Raw genomic sequence first — 12,500 nt, forward strand, 5'->3', positions numbered from 1 at the left:
ATTTTGAAGGGCAGGTGCTCAAGGGAGAGTGGAAGGCATGTGGAACTTCCCGCTGCCTTACTAGTATAGAGGCTATACATTATATTAGAGCATTGTCACATGCTTTTAGTTGTCAAGCATTTGTAGATGATCATGTCAACTTGGACCACAGTACACAAAACATGGACCACAAAATTTCCAAAAAAGGAACTTAAATAAAATGCCTTTTGTCCAATAGGGCAAAGGGGCAGGTATTTTAAGCACCACCTCATCCTGTGCACACCTATGCATGTTAGAAACTAATGCCCAATTACTGTCTGTATCAGTGATCAAAAATCATGGGCATGCTAGGTACAATTAATAGTAGTAGAACTTTATGGTCCCCAATGGGGCAGCAGAAGTGACGTCCAGATGGCAGGAGTTGAAACTGTAGGACAGTGAATTCAAATTTTGTTCAATGATGTTTTCTGCCTTTTTTTTTTACAGGACTGTCCTTATAAATGCTCTCCATACACCCTTAAAAATGATGGGTTGAAAATAACCCAATTCTTACTACCGTGCTGGGTAACTATTGGACCAACCTCGCATTGGGTTGTATTTATACAATGAATTGGGTTATAAATTTCAACCCAACAGGTTGAGTAAAACAATTAACTCAAATGTGGGGTTATTTCTAACCAAACCGTTATATTGAATGTACTTCATTGTTGGGTTATTACATCATATCCTATATATGGGTTATACAGCCCCAATATTCTGTTTAAATTACTTAATTATGAAGTTAAATTTACCCAATAAATGTATCACTTATTATATGTGACACAGACTGTGCAAAATAAGCACACCAGTTTGTGCAATACATTGATTTTATTGTCCCATTTTGTTTTCACACTTTTCAACAAAGATGATTGCATTTAAATATAAAATAGAGCAATATAACAGACATGTTATCATACAGTCAAAAAAGGCAGGAAGGGATATTATTCAAAAACATGGACCAAAAATAATGGAAAAATGATAGGGTAGCAACACACTGGGAAACACTTTCAAGCATTGCACATTATGGAAAACTCATTATTTACTAATATAGAAAAATAACATAGCCTACTTTTTCAATATACACTTTCAAAGTTTACAAAGAAGACCCATGTTGAAAGTGAAGGGCATTATGCCTTCAAGTTGTTTCTAGGAGCACATTTTTACTTGGGAATAGAATGGGGAAAGGTTATATGAGAACCTCAATGTTGATACAGAGATTAATAAATGTGTTTGTAAGACTGCTTTGTGACAGTACCTAAACACTAGAAACAACCAAATAGCTGAGGTCATTGTAGTGTCACCATGAATTTGCTGTATTGGTGTAAACCAGGGGTGGGGAACCTATGTCTGGAGGGCCGTTTGCGGCCCTTGAGGCCGTTTTATCCAGCCCCTGAGACAATTTTAATATTATGCAGCTTCATATGAAATATGGCATATTTTGTAAAAGAAACATTTGCAATACGATGAAAGTTATATTCAGGGGACATATAGAAGTTAAGGTCTGTTTTAAGGTGGCTGCATTCCATATAGGCCTAGAGTGCAGGGGGAAATCCTACTTGGTTTGTGTTAATTGTACGGCCCTCGGAGGACTTTCACGGCCCTCAGAGTAATTTGAAGTGGCCCTTCAAATGAAAAAGGTTCCCCACCCCTGGTGTACACTTACAATAATACACAGTGTTTCCAAAACCAAATGTGTAGAGCAGTGCATTCTGTGTAGAATTTGCAATAAAATCTTAGCTGGGTGTCCCTTTTAAAGGACTGTGCGCATTGAAGCTGGAATTGCTGCCTCCGCCTCCTGGGTACAGAAGCCTCGTCAAAACTCTCTCGGCCTCTGAATGAAAAGAAAAACACACATGTGACACATTTAGTTACAAAATTATAAAATGATGATGACATTGCAAGACAGGTCAGACCATCTGTGAAATAAATGGCTAAATAAGAAAGTGTTAGCTAGTAAAGAAAGTGTTGGCTATTAAAAACAAATATCAGAAAACAAAAATACTTCTGATATGAGGATCGAAATTGAATGAGATCAAATCACTCATGAAACTCATGAAACTCAATCATCATGAAACTCAATTTGGTCAAGGCTTAAGTGTATAAGGATGCACTAGTGGTAGCCAAACTATTGCAACACGGACAAAACAGTGACTTACCCACAGTAGGCTAGTGCTGCACAATGAAGAATGCCTCCTTTCTTTCAGCAACATCCAAGCAAATAGCCTAAAAAAATGGTGAGAAACACATTTGAAATTATTCTAACTGAATAATAGGCCGCATCCATTTAGTTGCAGCAAAATATATTTTTAAGTAGGCTATGTTCATCACATCAAGGAGGTATATCATTGCATTACACCAATGTCAATACATTATTTTTTTCTTTGAAAAGCACCGTATTCCCCTTGGCCTGCCCACACCGAAAACTATAAATAGGGCCCACTACTCACGGCAGTCAGTCGGTGCACTGCACTGTAACGTGACAGCTCTGGTCAGTCCTGGACGTCTCCTTCCTTCTTTTCATAGCTGCAATCATATAGCAAATAGAAAGCCACATTGTTATTAAACCAGAGGTAGTAGCTATACCATGCTCGCTGACATACTGTGTTAACCGTCCTGACATGTCTGCATATCGAAGCCCAATTCGCGGACGTCCAGGCTTATCTGAAAAGCTGGTTCTAAAACCACACAGACTAGCAATCAGCCATGAACTAGCCTACCTTGAGCAGAGCTGCAGATGCCAGCAGCAATAGTCCAACTGAATAGGGATACACGGCACGTCCGTATTTTCCGTTGTTGTTAATTTCTCTAACTTGTGCTGATTTGTGCTACTTATTCCACGCGAACTCGCGGCAGAGAGTTGATAATATTTGCCCGCCGAGAGACCAACTTCAACTGCGGCCAGTTATTTGTGTCGAGAGTTACCGTGGAAACCAAAAGACGGTTGGACACAGATTGAAGTTACAGGCGAGTTTCGTGAAATTAAAATTCATCCCATCTGGTTTCGAGACGAGATTCATTCCAGTGTTTCTTATGATTAGATTAGTTGACTCCATTTCCATTGCTTTAGGTAATTGAGAGTAACCAACGGTTTAGGTTTGTGTAGAGACTACCTTGGGCAACGGTCTTCTTATTCTATGGGTTCATACTTCATAGATCGATCGTATGGAAGATAAGAAATGCGTTGGATGAACGAATGGCTATCACACATCTATCAGCTTTAGGCAGTTAACTAAAGTTAGCTGGAGACAAAACAGTAAAAACACAGTACAGACCTTCATTTTTGTTGAAGACTCCGGTCAGTTCACTTCTTCCAGGGAGGGCAGGCAGAAAGAACGTTATCTGCAGGGAACTCTGATTTCAAACGTAGCAGGGCAACACAGTGTTGGGTACAATAAACCAGTGAGTTGGGTTATTGTGTAACCTAACTAATAACCCAATCAGTAGAGTAGCATAGATGTTCCCCACTGTACCAATATTGAGTTAGAATAACCCAACACGTTTACCCAACAGCTGTTATTCAGCACTTGGGTTGACAAAACAACCCAGCATTTCTTAGTGTGTACTTGGCAGAGGGATCCCAAGTAGCAGTTTTAGCATCCATTTGTCAAAAAAAAACAAATCATTTCTTTAAAAAGTACATTCTTTGTTGTGTTAATATCTTTGTAAGACATTTGTAACTAGTGACAGTTTGAATGGTCTCTCCCATCAGAACGATACTCAGAACACGGTGCCAAAATGGCAGGACAGAAACAGCGCAGTGCCCGGAAGCCTAATATGTAGATTTCACAATTACGTACTGTATATCAGTAATGAAGGTCATTGTCATTCTGCTATAAGCAATTTTATGACAGGGGCCATAAAGTGTTACCAAGTGTTTCAAATCTCCTGTAATCGGCTGGCCTCTGTAGTCCTACAGTGCCCGAGTCACGTGTCTGCTGGGTGACCCCATGGGACCTACAGCCAGATCGAAAAAATAATGAATTGGACCTATCGAGATAGAAGTCATTTTCTGGTCCATCTTGCCCTGTTAAATTCCACATATAATTTGCCGCCGATGGAGGAGGTGTGAGTGACCAAGGCACTGGGGTTGCCAGATTGAGTGGATTCCCAACCAATTGAGCTGTGCAGGATGACCATCTGTGGGTATTGGTTAAAATAAGATATCGGCGGGTTTTCTGTTTATTTATGGCCATAGAAATCAATAACATTTGGTTGAGTGGGATTTAGGACCTCAAAGTGGTTTGTTTTTGAACATGTATTGGGCTAAAAATCATCAGTCACATCTGACAAATCTGTTAAGCGCTCTTTGCTAGCCCATACTGAAGTTTTGCTTCTCATTTAGTCTGGCCACAACATTTCAAATCCCATCAACACCAACTCATGCATGTGTTCAACACACCATCATTTCATCTGCTTACACAGCTCAGTAAAAAAAACACTAGTCTATTTATTTCAATGAAGCTATTAAATTTGATTTGACATTGAATTCATTACATTTCATTTCAATGGAATGGGCGCGGTGAGAATGGATTTTTTTTCTAAAAAAAGAACCGATACGTAGAGGGACAAAAAGTGCAGAAAGAGAGATGGATAGAGAGAGGTAGAGGAATATTGGGTAGGTGTACTTCTTTTTGCATAAGGTAACATGACCTGTCTCCAGGAGAGAGAGAGAGAGAGAGAGAGAGAGAGAGAGAGAGAGAGAGAGAGAGAGAGAGAGAGAGAGAGAGAGAGAGAGAGAGAGAGAGAGAGATGCTTTGGCTGTCTGGATGACATGAAGTGGCAGAAGGGGGCTGAGGACAAGCACAAAGGGAGAGTGTCAAGGTTAGTACAAAGCGGATTCCAAAAAAGTTGGGACACTTTGTATTTTGTGAATAAAATCAAAACGCTGGCATTTTCAAAACATTCAATATGTTAACAAGGTAGAACATTATGTACAGACAACAAATCAGTTGTTAAAGTGAAGCAGAATTATTTTTTTGAGGTAATTATGTGATCATTTAAAATTTCACCCTTGCAACAAATCCCAAAAAAGTTGGGACAGGGCCAATAAAATGCATTTTATATTAGATAAGACTAAACACAACACAAGGGATGAGACTGAACAGTTAAATACTTTAACTGATGGCATAATTTCATTCAAAAATTTGATATTTTGATGTGCAAGACATGATTTCAGCAGCTCAACTGATAGGTGTGTTCTTCAACTTGTTTACCTTTTTGTTATGCTTAATATGGGCATATCCGGACTGCAAGAAAACAATTTTGTGACCTGTTTACTCTTATGATGGAACCACACTGTTGGAACATAGTAGAGATTTAAATTTGCCACCATTAGGGGACAATACCTAAAGGCGGTGCTCCAAAATATAATGCCTTGGTAGCTATGTTTGCTGTTTAAAGTCTGTATGTAGCAGTCAACAATCATTTTAATGCTCTACAGGAGTAAGAAGACCCTAACCAAGTCACCTCTGCACCCCCTTACCATCGTATATGCTGTCTTTCAGACTGACCACTAAATCAAGCTGAATTATTAATTTTCTATATAACCTGGAGGGTGCATGACTCCATAATTTTCAAAAAGGAATAAATATTTTCCATCCTGTACTCAGAGGACCGTTTTACATGTCTCCTAGGTCCATAGAATGAGCTTTTCTGCATGCAACACTGTTTAATGTCTGCATCATGTGCATTAATCAAGTGTTGTGTTTACGGTCATTTTTTCGAGAGCTGTCATTGTTGGAGTGTCATAGTTTGCTTATTGACCACAAGTATGTCATGATCTCATAACTCATGCAATGATTACACAGAACTCTATATTACGGAAATAGGCCTTATATGCCTGCAATTTTGATAATTCAATCTTTCTGTGTAATAGATAAGTAATTAGTCCCTCAAAATCTTCGCTGCTGAGTGCCACAGCCTTTCTGTGATGGTATTTTAGTTGTGCATTAATGTTGGCAGTCAATATAGTTCCTTTTAAAATATTCTTCCTTGTGTTATTTTTAGAATTATCCAACTATTACAACATGTTTTGGCCCTGTCCCAACTTTTTTGAGATTTGTCGCATGGGTCAAATTTTAAATGATCACATAATTACCTCAAAACAATAATTCTGCTCAACTTTAACAACTGATATGTTGTCTGTACATAATGCTCTACCATATCAACATATTAGATGTTTTAAAAATGCCAGCATTTTGATTTTATTCACAAAATACAAAGTGTCCCAACTTTTTTGGAATCCGCTTGTATGTGTGTGTGTGTGTGTGTGTGTGTGTGTGTGTGTGTGTGTGTGTGTGTGTGTGTGTGTGTGTGTGTGTGTGTGTGTGTGTTGTGTGTGTGTGTGTGTGTGTGTGTGTGTGTGTGTGTGTGTGTGTGTGTGTGTGCGTGTGGGTGTGGGTGTGGGTGTGGGTATGGGTATGGGTGTGTGAGTGTGTCAGGAAGAGACAAATCTGTGTGATGAAAGGAACAGATCAAGAAAGGAAGTCAAAATGAGAGACAAGACAGAGTGTCAGGTCAGGGTACATGAGGACAGGAACGTGGATGGTGTGTGTGTGTGTGTGTGTGTGTGTGTGTGTGTGTGTGTGTGTGTGTGTGTGTGTGTGTGTGTGTGTGTGTGTGTGTGTGTGTGTGTGTGTGTGTGTGTGTGTGTGTGTGTGTGTGTGTGTGTGTGTATGTGTGTGATAGAGAGAGAGAAAGAGAGAGAGAGAGAGAATGGTCCGGGCACTTGAGGTTGAAATGGGATGAAAGAGTGTAGAACAGGAGCGTAGGGAGAGGCAACCGTGTGAGGTGAGGCTCTACAGTAGTGTTTCTCATCAGGGGCTCTACAGTCCCCCAGGGGGAATTGGGGAGCCCTGGGGAGGTGTTGAGAAAGATACAGCTGAGAGGGGGGCGGTTCTTAGTTGCATTTAGGGTGCATAAGTCAATTTTTTCCCTCTTTTTGACTTTATTTATATACCCTAGATTGGACAGTGATTGTGGTGGCAGGAAGCAAGTGGGGAGAGAGAGATGGGGAAGGGCTGGCAAAGGACCTGGGCCAGGAATCGAACCTGGGTCAGCCGCCTGGTAGACAAGTGCCCTACCATTTGGCCATGGCAGGGCCAGGGCGCATACGTCTATTTTGTTGTTTAATGCTTTAACAGGGGCATTGGCAGGCCTTTGATGAGGCCAAGAGGGTGTTTGTTCAAAAGAGGTTGAGAACCTCTACAACAGGGCTGGGGAACCTATGTCTCGGGGGCCATTTTCGCCCCTTGAGGCTGTCTTATCCGACCCCCAACATAATTTAAATGGCATGTAGTTTCACACGAAATACGGCATGTTCTGTAAAGAAATGTTAAAAATTACGTTTGCAATACAATTAGGGTGGGGTCTGTAGTAAAGGTGCCCACCTTCAAATAGGTTTAAAGTACTGTACAGGAGGAAATCCTGTTTTTTTGTCCATAGTTTGGCCCTTCGAGGACATAATACAATTTGAAGTGGCACCTCGAATGAAAATGGTTAGAGAGTAGAGTAGAGAAAAATGTATTAATGGGGGATGGGATTTGGGGGATCAGCAACTGCCATAAACGGGAAGGGTAGATATGGGTCTGAGGGGTTGGTCATGCTGTCTAGTAACGTTCTTTGTGTCAGTTTGTGTGCTATTAAAAAGCTGAATGGCCCTGGGGACATAGAACTTTCGTAGCCTGTCCGCCTTGCAGGAGATGGCACAGAGTCTGTAGCTGAGCAGGCTTCCCTATTTGGCAATGACTGAGTGCAAGGGGTGATTATAATTGTCCATAATAATAATTGTCCAGTTTGTTCAATGTCCTCTTGTCAGCTGTGGTAGTAAGAGTCTCCAGCTCTGTGCCTAGTGCCTAGCACTGCCTACAACAGATCCAGCTTTCCTCACCAGCTTGTCAAGGTGACCTGCATCTCTCTTCCTAATGCTACCACTCCAGCATGCAAGAGTCTGTTGCAGACATAAAGGATCTGAGTTTCCTCAGAAAGTAGAGCCGACTCTGGCCTTTCTTATAGATTATGTGTGAGTTTGCGTGTGGGTAGGGTTGATTGGGGGGGCAAGTGTAAGATGTGTGCAAGAGGTCAAAGAGTTTAAACCAAAAGGGGTCAGCTAATTTGAAGGCAGACTTGTGGACGGCGACCTAATGTGGGAATAGGGTTGTGGGACATCCGACTTTTTAATTGTGTGTGTGTGTGTGTGTGAGTCTGTGTCTGTGTCTGTGTCTGTGTGTGTGTGTAATGTCACAGACTTGCGTATAAGATTAAGAGTTCAGGGGGTCAGATTGGCTTGTCACCCTTGTGATGTCTTTGGTTTCAGAGAAAGAGATCTAACTGAGACTGTGTGCTCGGTCCTTGTGTGTGTGTGTGTGTGTGTGTGTGTGTGTGTGTGTGTGTGTGTGTGTGTGTGTGTGTGTGTGTGTGTGCATACATGTGTGTGTGTGTGTGTGTGTGTGTATTTGTGTGTGTGTGTGTGTGTGTGTGTGTGTGTGTGTGTGTGTGTGTGTGTGTGTGTGTGTGTGTGTGTGAGTGTGTGTGTGTGTGTGTGTGTGTGTGTGTGTGTGTGTGTGTGTGTGTGTGTGTGTGTGTGTGTGTGTGTGTGTGTGTGTGTGTGTGTGTGTGTGCTTGACATAGCTGAGAACTGATTACAAAGAATCTCCTCTCCTACCCTTCGTCTCACATCCCCCCTTGGGGCACCAAAGCTGTGGCCCATGGCCTATGACTTTTGTGACACACGGCAGTAGGACACACGCGCACACACACACACACACACACATGCACACACGCGGTTTAGCGTCACATAGTGTTCAACACTGTATGATAATGCAGAACAATAAACCCTTCACCTGACTATCGGGAGGGAGGGAGGGAGAGAGAGAGAGAGAGAGAGAGAGAGAGAGAGAGAGAGAGAGAGAGAGAGAGAGAATACTGTACTGTATTGTTGGCTTGAATGTAGCCGTAACTATGGCTTCTTGCATTTCTTTTCTTTCTTCGAATACTTTCTGTGATTCATCTAATGGTTCGCATGACGGCTTTAGTAGTATGGATGTCTTATTCGTCATGCCAATAAAGCATTATTGAATTGAATTGAATTGAGAGAGAGGGAGAGAGAGAGAGAGAGATACAGAGACAGAGATTAGAGAAAGAATGAGGGATACAGAGAGCAGCAAGACAAGACGAAGAGAGATCAGAGAAAGGTGGCGAGATAGAGCAAAGTGACATGAACCGGGGCCAAATGATTGATGAGGGCTGAGGGGAAACCTAGGGGTGTGTGTGTGTGTGTGCGTGTGCGTGTGTGCGTGCGTGTGCGTGTGCGTGTGCGTGTGTGTGTGTGTGTGTGCGTGTGCGTGTGCGTGTGCGTGTGCGTGTGCGTGTGCGTGTGCGTGTGCGTGTGCGTGTGTGTGTGTGTGTGTGTGCGCGTAAGACAGAGAGCGAGTTTGAGCTGAAAAAAGGAAGAAGACAGAGTAGTGATAGGGGAGACAGATAGGTGGAGAGAGGAAGAGAGAGAGAAATAGAGAGATTAGAGCATAGGGGAGAGAGAGAGAGAGAGAGAGAGAGAGAGAGAGAGAGAGAGAGAGAGAGAGAGAGAGAGAGAGAGAGAGAGAGAGAGAGAGAGAGAGAGAGAGAGAGAGATATGGTGGGGTAGTAGTGATGGATGGTTCAGGAGATCAGAGGAGGCATACAGACACTTCATGCCTGAGACAACACACACATCCCATGCCAATGAGCAACACGGAACTGATATACAGTACATAAGTGTGTGTGTGTGTTTGTGTGTGTGTGTGTGTGTGTGTGTGTGTGTGTGTGTGTGTGTGTGGTGTGGTGTGTCGAATGTTGTTTTGGTATTGTACCATGTATACCTGGCTGCATCGTCGCATGTATCAGAGACAGCCAGCCTCTAGCCTATGTGAATGTCTGCGTGTCTGGGTGCGCACACGGGTGTGAGTGTGTGTGTGTGTGTGTGTGTGTGTGTGTGTGTGTGTGTGTGTGTGTGTGTGTGTGTGTGTGTGTGTGTGTGTGTGTGTGTGTGTGTGTGTGTGTGTGTGTGTGTGTGTGTGATTAAGAGAGAGAGAGAGAGAGAGAGTTTGCGATTCTTGGAAATTATTATTTTTTTCCATTGGATCTACAACAGCAATAAAATGGATGATTACATTTCTATGATGCATGATGTCGATAAAATCATGACATTTGTTCATTTGCTATTCATGTTTTTAAGACTAACCTGAGAAATGCATAACATATTTCACCATTACTCACCCAATTGCATTCATTATTCATAGTTACTCTCATGGAAAAACATATTTCACAGTTATAGATTTTTAGCCACAAATCAGTTCGATACCTGAAAAATACATGTACATAGCAGTGTGTGTGTGTGTGTGTGTGTGTGTGTGTTTGTGTGTTTGTGTTTGTTTGTTTGTTTGTTTGTGTGTGCGCGCGCGTGCGTGCGTGCTTGCGTGTATGCGTGTATGTGTCTATGTGTCTCTCTGTGTTTTTGTGTGCATGTGTGTGCCAGGGATGGACATCTTGAGGGAAATGAATGATGAATACTCGATTAGTCATTAACATGCGTCTATTAAAATTAACCATAATTATCATGACTATTTATTCATGTCTTATCCCGATGGTCCTGCTGACGTCACCACGTTTCACAGACAAATCTGAATTGAGATTGCCAGAGGCCCCTAGGCTACAGGTGTCTGTGGGCTCCCCCGGAAGGCAAATTTCCGACAAAATGTACATAATTACGAGTTAGGAATTAAGGATAACATATCTACCAACTGTAACACGATAGATGAATTTTTCAAAATTGCATCCTGTCACTCACAATTATATGCAATATTTCCCTTGTCGCCAATCAGGGGCCCCCTGGCAGGTGGGGGCCCTTAGGTTGCAGCCATATCTAACCTGTGCATTAATCCGGCACTATTCGCAAAGTAAAAACCAAGTATGTTTCGGTTCACAGCACGTCCCTGATCACAAAGACTTTCAGTGTGAATATGTCAGTTGGTTGGAGATTAGGTGTGGGAGTGGCACCGGCACGGTTTCGTGTTGGCGTGAACGTGCTTTATGAGTGACCACAGGGCAGTCATGGGTGAGCGGCTAGGGCGTCAGACTTGCATCCCAGAAGTTGCCGGTTCGACTCCCGACCCGCCAGGTTGGTGGGGGGAGTAATCAACCAGTGCTCTCCCCCATCCTCCTCCCTGACTGAGGTACCCTGAGTATGGTACCGTCCCACCGCACTGCTCCCCATGGGGCGCCACTGAGGGCTGCCCCCTTGCACAGGTGAGGCATAAATGCAATTTCGTTGTGTGCAGTGTGCAGTGTTCACTTGTGTGCTGTGGAGTGCTGTGTCACAATGACAATGGGAGTTGGAGTTTCCCAATGGGCTTTCACTTTCACTTTTTTTGTCACTTTCACACCGCCCTTTATTCATGACCTATGACCTTTATGAGTGACCACACTGCTTCCAGCCTGGATGGCAGCCAAAGAGCACAACTACTATACTCAGTGTTGTGAATTATCCTCAGTCACAACTTCCCTGTCTTCTCCCTGTCCACCTACAAGTTTTATATGCCAAGCCTCGTCAGCCCTCCCAAAAATCCTTCCACAACTCTTTCCAAGCCAGGAGCACTTTGGCTAGCAATTTTTGACATGAATCTACTATAAGAATAACCTTCATAAATATAGTGTCATATTATACTTTTCTTTTTCTTTCTTTCTTTCTTTCTTTCTTTCTTTCTTTCTTTCTTTCTTTCTTTCTTTCTTTCTTTCTTTCTTTCTTTCTTTCTTTCTTTCTTTCTTTCTTTCTTCATTGTATAAGTGTAGTACTACTATCAGGTCAGGAACATTTTGGCACCATGATGAGAGTCTACTACAAGGACAGTATTCAACAGTCATACAAATATTGTGGCTGATTATTGTTCATTGTAACGTTATATTACCCAAGCAGCAGCACTTTGACAAGGGAGAGAGAGGGGGGGGGGATTGAATTGCGGGACAGGGTGAATTTTGATATTACAGTTTCTAACTCCAGAAACTCCAGAAGAATGTAAAATAAAAATGCGGTGGAACATAATCAAGTGTTCTGTCAAACAGCTTCCTTGGCGGAGGTCTGCACTCTAAGTGCATTTCTAGTTTTTGTCATCGTGTTATTCCCAAGTCAGGAGAGCTTCGGCAACATGGCAGACCTCTACTGCTATAAGGCTAACACTCCTAAGAACAGTCAAATGACGTAGTTTAAATATATCATTTGCATCACTATGTTGTTAGCAGGCCAGGTCCCAGGAGCTCTTTGGCAACATGATGCGCTAACTAAAAACGATAACACTATATTTACACTACATCCTGTAGTATGTGTCATTTGTGTCACTGTGTTATCCTCAGGTCAGGAATGTTTTGGCAACATGACGTGTCTACTATAAGTAGGCGGTGGCTGAAATAAATGTGTGATATGTGTTATTCCTGTTCCTCAGGAACACTTTGGC

General features: G+C 42.4%; 1 protein-coding gene and 1 long non-coding RNA gene across 3 annotated transcripts in view; one reads left to right on the forward strand and one right to left on the reverse strand.

The window, feature by feature from the left end:
• Positions 1-12,500, forward strand: part of rab32a (RAB32a, member RAS oncogene family) — a 49,602-nt gene that overhangs the window by 18,286 nt on the left and 18,816 nt on the right. The window lies entirely within an intron of this gene.
• On the reverse strand, positions 1,614-2,500 carry LOC134469028 (uncharacterized). The gene is made up of 3 exons (XR_010038924.1): positions 2,466-2,500; positions 2,175-2,241; positions 1,614-1,849 (listed from the first exon to the last, which is right to left on the reverse strand). It is a non-coding gene; the product is annotated as an uncharacterized LOC134469028 (long non-coding RNA).

Source organism: Engraulis encrasicolus, chromosome 18, assembly GCF_034702125.1.
Source record: "Engraulis encrasicolus isolate BLACKSEA-1 chromosome 18, IST_EnEncr_1.0, whole genome shotgun sequence".
NCBI classification, from domain to species: Eukaryota; Metazoa; Chordata; class Actinopteri; order Clupeiformes; family Engraulidae; genus Engraulis; species Engraulis encrasicolus.